This window comes from Larus michahellis, chromosome 5 (assembly GCF_964199755.1).
Source record: "Larus michahellis chromosome 5, bLarMic1.1, whole genome shotgun sequence".
In the NCBI taxonomy this organism is placed as follows: Eukaryota; Metazoa; Chordata; class Aves; order Charadriiformes; family Laridae; genus Larus; species Larus michahellis.
The window spans coordinates 52,837,867-52,845,902 of NC_133900.1; positions in this window are offsets into that span (position 1 = coordinate 52,837,867).

An 8,036-nucleotide genomic window follows, 5' to 3' on the forward strand; every position below is an offset into this window, starting at 1 on the left:
CATAAATATTTACGACAGAACAGCATAATGAGGCATAACTGGGACCCCAAGAAAGGATATATGTAGCTACTACCATTTACTGTAATGTTTTGTCTGACTTTTCTAAATAAATTGTAATGTTAAAGTGAGTGGTCTTTTTTTTTAAATATTATTTTTAGACTAAATAATCAGACGTTGAAGATATATTTGGTATTGCCAAAACAATAATATCAGGTTTACAGAAAAGAATTCAAACATAACCCCTACTAATTGTTGTATTTGTTACCTTCCCAGTTATAACAATCTGATTGCCAGAAGTTTGATTTTTTGTGAAATTATTTGGCAAAATACATGCACGTATCTTGCTTTAAACCACCGAAACCTGGGATGTGGGTAGGAATTGTGAGCGTGGCTGGCGGCGTCTCACCCCTGCTTGACTTTCATAGAAACTGTTTCTCTCCCTTCAGTGTAAACGAGACTTGTCGCTCTATTTTAAAAGTAATTGTTGGCAGCAAATAGTTATATTCCAGGCACCTCTGCCCAAAAAGCTTCATGAAGAATAAAATTCTGTCCCACTCAGATGGTTGGGCTCATATATCACTTCTGCCCTGCGTGGTTGTATATTCAGCGCGTGAGTACAAGACGACTGGCTCATGAGCTGTTTGCTGCCAGTCTTCGCTGGAGTAAATTCACTGCTGGGCGGCCGGCTCTTCAGTGGCAAAAATTTGTCCCGTGCCCACTGGCTCGGCTTTAGCCGTGCTCGTGTTCATATGTCCTTTCAGGATCTGTCTATTACGGCTTAAAAGGAAAACATAAGAGGTTGTATTCCCTGAATAGTCACAATTTTCACTGTCTTGAGGTATAAAGAATGCGGGTTAAACAGTACGTAAAGTTGGGGAAAATACATAGCTAGTGCAGCAGTATCTCATTAAATGCGATCTATGTGGTAATATGAATTTACATATGGTCTATTCAAGTAGTTCAACACTGTTGAATGGTAATTCAGCTAAAATAAAAGATCAATTAGCATATCACAAGACAGCTCCAAAGCACCCTACATAAACTTCCGTGCTTTTTAGTTCACTCACGAGCTAATTAATTTTTTGGAAACAGGTCGCATTTCTGAATTTTGGAAACTAAATGAAGCACGGCAGGGATTCCAGTTTATTGCCTAACAAAATCTATTACTCTTTTAACAGTTCTGACAGGCACAGCTGAGTCTTACAAGAGCTATTCCCTTCTGTCCAACCCTTTTTTTGTCCCCTTAAACACTCTCTTGCCATATTAACAATCAATGTAGAAAATTTGCAATTACCTCAAGAGCATATTGTAGGGAGCCGATTTTCTGATTTATATCTTTCTCAACTGATTCTCAAGGAGCAGTGTACGAATTATCCATTGCAAACAACGGGAAGGCTTTCAATGTGCACGTACTTTATATACAGAGTACGTACATTTGTGACATTTGTTTTATAGCTCGTATCTTTAGTGGTAATATTTGTAGCTCCATCAACAACAACCAAGGTAAGAGTTTTAAGGCAAGAGTAGTTTGAAACAAAGATTGCCCCAAAGAAAGAGGGCTTGAGTTGCAATGCATTAAAATGTTCGCACATATGAGAAATACTTAAGAAGTCACCCCTTGGTCCAAGTTACAGAGCCAGGATGTGTGGAGCAGATTTCACTGCCAAAGTGTTAAAACAATTAATCATAGGCTGTAGGAAAATCACTCTGAGTGTTATGGGAGGAGAAGCGCAGGGGCACCACCATGCAAGGACTCCAAAGAGATTTCCATACATCGTCACGGAAACAACTTTCTGCCCCATCCACACATCCTTACAAATGCCAAAAGCTCACCAGTGAGACTCTGAACTCCTTATTCCTGAATCCCCAAAAGGCTCCTGTCTCATTCAGTGTGCAAAAAGGCTTCAGCAGTCTGACGCCTTAGCATTATTATTAATAGCTGGCTGTGATTTATGGTGCGAAGGAGAGGGATGGTGGCTGGGGTGTGGCTTGCTAATTTCCAAATGAACTGGAAATATACAGCAGCTTTCCTCTAAATGTGCAACCACGGCATCAATATTTGCATGACCAAGTGAAGATACAGATCCACCATGTTCATGTCCATCCATGGCAAGGTAGCAGTCATTCAGCCTGTGCATACGCACGTCCGCCCCTGACTCATACGTGTCCTGCAAAATGTGAATGGATGGGCTCTTTAACAAAGAAATTACTTTGGGGGCTCACATAATTCTTTTAGGAGGGCAATACTGTACTACCCAGCATATTGTAGATGGCGTAGGTTGTGAGAACACCAGTTAGGTTAAAGGAAAAATCCTTACTATATGTAAAAGCTGCTTTATATTTCATTTACACATTTTCCAGAAGAACTACTGAAAACCCTGACAAAGTGATATATGTGCAAATAAAATGTGAGTTTACTGCATACAGACTCACGCTTTCTGATACATTTTTTCTCATAACTCAGTGCCAACTGTTTCCCTTGCCATTTTTCTCAAAACCCACTGTGCCAACCAAATGTCATTGATATGTGACTTTCCACACAGATAGATAGTATTGCAATTTTTCAAAATACTAGAGTAAGGCTATTAAGCATATTACTTTAAACTTGCACCAAAATCAGAGGATATGAAGGAAGCAGACAATTGGCAGAACTAGCCTTTCTACCACATATGTCAGTAAGACCTACAGCTTGGGAAAATGATGCTTTCTGGAATATAGCGCTAATGTATTTACCGTATGCTGTGCTAGAAACTTTTTTACGTTCACACTAATAATCTGCAAACTTGGTAATTTCACATATACAAGTTAGAGCTCTCTTTTTACGTTTCAACAAAGATTTAATGTATGATGCTGTAACATTACTAGGCTATGTTACTTTTACCCACAGTATAGACTCATTGGTAAGCCGTGAAATGCTGTTAGAATTAACGGTTAGCACTATGCTCGTGAAAACGTGCAAGTCCTCTTCATTATGAAGCTTATTGGCCTTGCTTCTTACCCCTGTATCTATTTATTCCTTAGTTAGAAAAGCTGCATAATTTGTAAAAGAACTGCTAGCCATTACTAGATACTGCAGAGATTCTCATAGAAGGGGAAATAAATACACAGAATGCTGGAAATGACCATTTCAGAGCTTACAATGAAGGAAATAAATAAGGAAATCGAGGTCTGCATATCCATTCCAAGAAGAATGATATCAAAGCACAAAACAGCAAAAGTCTTGACCAGGATCATTAACCGTCTCTCCTTTAGGTATTCCACAGTCTCTCCTTGCTTTAAAGGCCTTTCAGGATCAATCCACCACTAACATTGCACGGGTAGCAGCAGAAGGGTGAACATGCATGAACATCTGAGTACACACAAGGAGAAAAGCTGAGTAAGACTGGAATGAGGTTTTTTACGTTAAAAACAGTCCTTGATGCTCCTGGCTGCTTTTGTTCTTCTTCCTTTTATCTCTCCCTCTATCTCCCAGATGGGCTTTCCTGCCCCTCCCCTGCACCGCCCCCAATTTATAATGCTCCCATGTTACAGGCAACTGCTAACAAAACAGCCAACCCACAGAGAGTTGTCCCCCTCCCAGGCTGGGTCCTGTTTGCAAATATAGGTCAAAAACATAGTTAAGACTGGACTGGGTAATCCCAAATGGCCCATCTGTTCTTTACTCCCATCCTACAAAGCCTTGCCCGTTGTCTCCCACTGTTACTCTGGGACCTCTGTCCTGCCTGTTTCAAATAAGTTGAGTTCAGAGGAGCCGGAGATGACTGAAACGTTTTTTCACCGTATTCTGTACAGCCAAATGCATGAAGACGCAGATGTACTTAGACCATCTCCAAAGTCAGCTTCTGTTTGGCTCAACACTGAGCTGGGCAAGGGTGTCAAACATGCTTAAAACGTGTGCTCGGTTAAGGCAGGAGCCAGAAAAAGCCTGTAGGAATGTCTAGTGGGACTGATTTCCTCTTCTCTTTTGTGTTGTTTCATCCAGATGCCTTCACACAGGGACAGACGGCCCTTGATCTCGTTATGGAAGCTGCCCTGAGAGGAAATGTGTTGTATGCTTTTACTTGAGAGGCGCTGTGTTGGTTAGGACAAAATACCGCTTGCATGTGGTGACTCTCTAGAGTGCCAGAATTAAAGTGGGTTCTCTCAGCATTGTTGATCTTCTGCAGAGGTATTTTGCATGTGGGCCTTGGCAGCACTGCTGGGGTAAGTGCCTGGTTTCAGAGTATTGCAAGCTGGACCAGGATATAGAAGAGCCTCTTTTCAAGCTTTGGTGGCTTCTGAATAGCTCTAGGGCAGCAAGGTCGGGGGACTGCTGTTTGCTATGGGCAGGGCTGTGAGGGACCTTTCCCACATCCCATGTAGAAAAGGAAAGAAACTGTTTTCATTTGTAGATAGAAAGAGTTTTCCTCTTTTGCTGGTGATAAATTGTGAGTAACTTGATAACACAGCTTGTTCACCAACTCCTAATACTGAAAAGCCTTTAACACACACAGTCACGTCCTTCCCCACCTTGTCACCACACAAATAGCACTTTGTCCCAACAAAGTTCTTCCCTTATCCGCTCCAGGCAGCGGCCACTCCAGTCCCTAGTACTACTGAACTCTCATGTGTCCAGGGCAAATGTTCAGTATCTTTCCAAGGGAGAAAGTATCAGGGCTTTAGGCATAATCGAGGGAAAAGCTGACCAGAACTCATGGAGTACACCAGCCGAAGGATCCTGGAGGCAGGACATAACTAACCTTCTCCATGAAGGCATTCAGCAAGCTGATCCTTTTGTTATGAAGGGCACTCGTGTACAGTGGTGCAAATCAGGCAGTTTTCCCTGCAAAATGTTGTAGCAGTCAGGGGTTCTAGCGATGCAGATGTTTTAATGATTGTATAGTGCTAAAGCTTGCTGGAGCTGACAGGGTAGCTAGAGATCCTAAAGGTGTAATATTAAAGAACCTGCAAATGCTCACAGCAGGGACACAAGCAGCACCCTCCTATCCACACGGATGTTTCTGTCTGCACAGAAGAGATTTGTAGGAAGAGTCTGGCACAACGGCACATGCCTCACCATCAGAAACAGCATGTGCTCCAGAGGCACACAAAGCTGATCTACAGACTGAAGTATGTTGGCACTTTTGACACAGAGACCACAGAAGGAGAGAATTATCAAATTGCATTTCCTCAGGTCAGGAGCAGGTTAAATTCTAGAGGAAAATTAGAACTATCATAGATAAGCTGACAGTGCTGCATCTTGATGAGTTATGGCATTCTTTCCTGTCTGCCAGAACATGAGAGTTCAAAAATAAGTGGTAGCAATTTCACATTTTAATTGGCACAATTGTAGAAAACGCTACTTGGCAAGTATCAGGTATTATGTCTAACAGACTAAGCATTTGTCTGCAACAGACTTCCTTTGTATTACAAAGCAATAAATAGAGATGATGCTACCTTATATGGTATAAGAGTCACCTTGGGACTAAGAGAAGTGATGACTGTGAAATGAAGCTGAAGTTGGCAATGATAATGCAAACAAGAGGATACCTTCAGCATTAGTGGTGACCCCATTGCATGACTAGCATGATTCTGACTTGTAATAAAATCTTACGCTATTGTTTGTTTGTGCACGAAACACCCTTGTAGTGAAATATATACTTTTGTGTTCTCTCCCAGAAAACTGCAAAAGATCAATTAGTGCCATCTTATGACTTAAAGCCAGAAAGCTGCAGACAGAAACACCGAAAAGAACTTGGGGCCAGCTCATTCTCTGTGTTTCCTAAAGGTACACATGACAGCTTTAGCACCGGCATCCTAAGTCTGAAGTCTTGAATACCCACTGTGGTGGTGCATTGACCCTATCCCAAGAGACTACTGTGCTGCCAAAGTACCCTGTTAAGAAAGTTTCCCAATATCAAGTCTAAATAATTTCTTCCTTCAAACCACTACTGCATGTCCCACCAGGATGACTAATCCCCGCTTCCATTTTTACCTTTCACATATTTGTGAACTACTGTTATCTGAATCACTCTTTTAACTTCAAGTTTAATTCATTCAGTCCCTCTCCTTTGTTGTTCATCTCCTGATGCTTTTCTGATGTTTATTTCAGACTTTACACTACTTTGTTGCCCTTCTTTTATTATCAGTAGTTTTTCTATATAAATTCCAAACGGAAAAGGCCAGAATAGCACAGATTTTATTCCATTTACCCAAAAGAGTGGTGTGACTGAATTTGTTTAGAGGTAAGTTAGCACCCTCTGGTGTATCATTAGTGTACTGCAAATTTCTGTATAGATTACAGGACGCCAATTCCTTGTGAAAGCAAGAAAAATTCGGTGAAGATGGATGCCTAAGAGATGAATATAGAAACCTTTCTGCTTATCAGCAGATGGAGGAAACGTTGCTTTTTTTTTTCTCCTCTTCTTAAAGAAGAAAATACTGAATTATGTAGTTTTAACTTTTTTTGAACTAATTATAAAAGCATTGAACTTGGCAAATTACATTCCTCAAATGGCTTTTTTTCTTTTTAATTATCTTTTTCTAGCAATTGTTTAGCATTATATGAGAACCACTTATATCTAAGTTTTGAAAAATTTCACATTACAGTCAGTTCATTAACTTATATTTTCAAAATTTTCATTTTCTATTAATGGGGAAGCAAGGGGGTGTCATTCAAAGTTTTTTCTCCTCAGCATGTATAGCTCCTGTGCCTTTTTTTTTTTTACTCAAAATACATTCCATTTTCCCTTCAAAATGTGTTTCAAAGCTGTAACATCTCCAAAGATGAGTGAGCATTTTTTTTCATTCAGGATTGGACTGTGGGCTCAAATAGGTTAGGTAGTACCTGTTAAGTAGGAGACATTACTAGATATTACCAAGTAGTTCAAAGCAAAGGTAAAATAATATAAATACCTATTTTTATACTATACATCTTTTCTTTATTGATGTGATGGTCCAAGTTCTCTTCTCAACCTACAGCCATAAAACATCCTCTGCCTGTGTTGAGCTTTTACCACAGAAAAGGTGAACTGGTGAAGATTACCAGAGCCTTGAAGACATTACTGAATTTGCGTGGAAACCACTGTAGCGAGCAGCAATACAGAAATCATTTGGCTCTCTGGATATACTTATTCCCATCCTTGAATGTGCATTTTTTGTTATTGTTAGTTCTGTAGAACTAGCAAATATGGCCCCTTCCTATATGATTCCTTACAGTGAACCTTCAGACAAGTCCCATTAGTATGCACAACTTTGCAGCTTTACCATCCTCAAATTCTGCTTTCATTTACCACCATGCAAGTGACGGGGGTGGAGGAGGAGAGAAACAAAAGTAATGAAACCCAGATATTTCACCTGATTGTAGAATGCTTCTTTCAGCAATTATAAAAGTTATAGTATGACTTTGCAGACTTGGATGATGACTGCAGTGTGATAGAATAGAAATTAGAAAGAATACCGTCTTGTGATCCAAACAAACAGAAAACCATTGGGGCACAATTAATGTGGAAGCTGGTAATCATATTTTACCAGCCTCATTTTTCAAGCCATCCTGTCTCATCTGGAACTAAAGGAGAGTAGGAATTTTAAAAAGTTACATCACACTTTTTTACTTGTATATGTCTCTGATATTGTAAAACTAAATCTTTCAAATGGAATTTTGCTTGAAAGGCAATTTACCTAGAAATCCCATCGAAAATTGGAATGATAAGAATTCGGGGGAGGAGAAAACACACAAACTTTCCCATGGAAAAAAGTAAAACCAGTTTTACATTGAAATAAGGGAAATGTGAAACGTAAAATTTGTTATGGAAGTCCCTGCTCCAGAGATATTCACCAAACAGGCGCTTCTCCATCTATTTCACTCTCATTCAAGGGCACACTTGCCAATTAAAACTCATTGCAGTAGCTAGCTAAGGAGATGATGTAAAAACAATGAAATTAAATTCAGAGACGGTAAGAACAACCATTCAATCTTCTGTTTTCTGGGTGAATTAACAATTTGTCTCAGCATCACAAAAAAACTCCTTCATAGTCCTCTTTCTGTTCTAACTTTT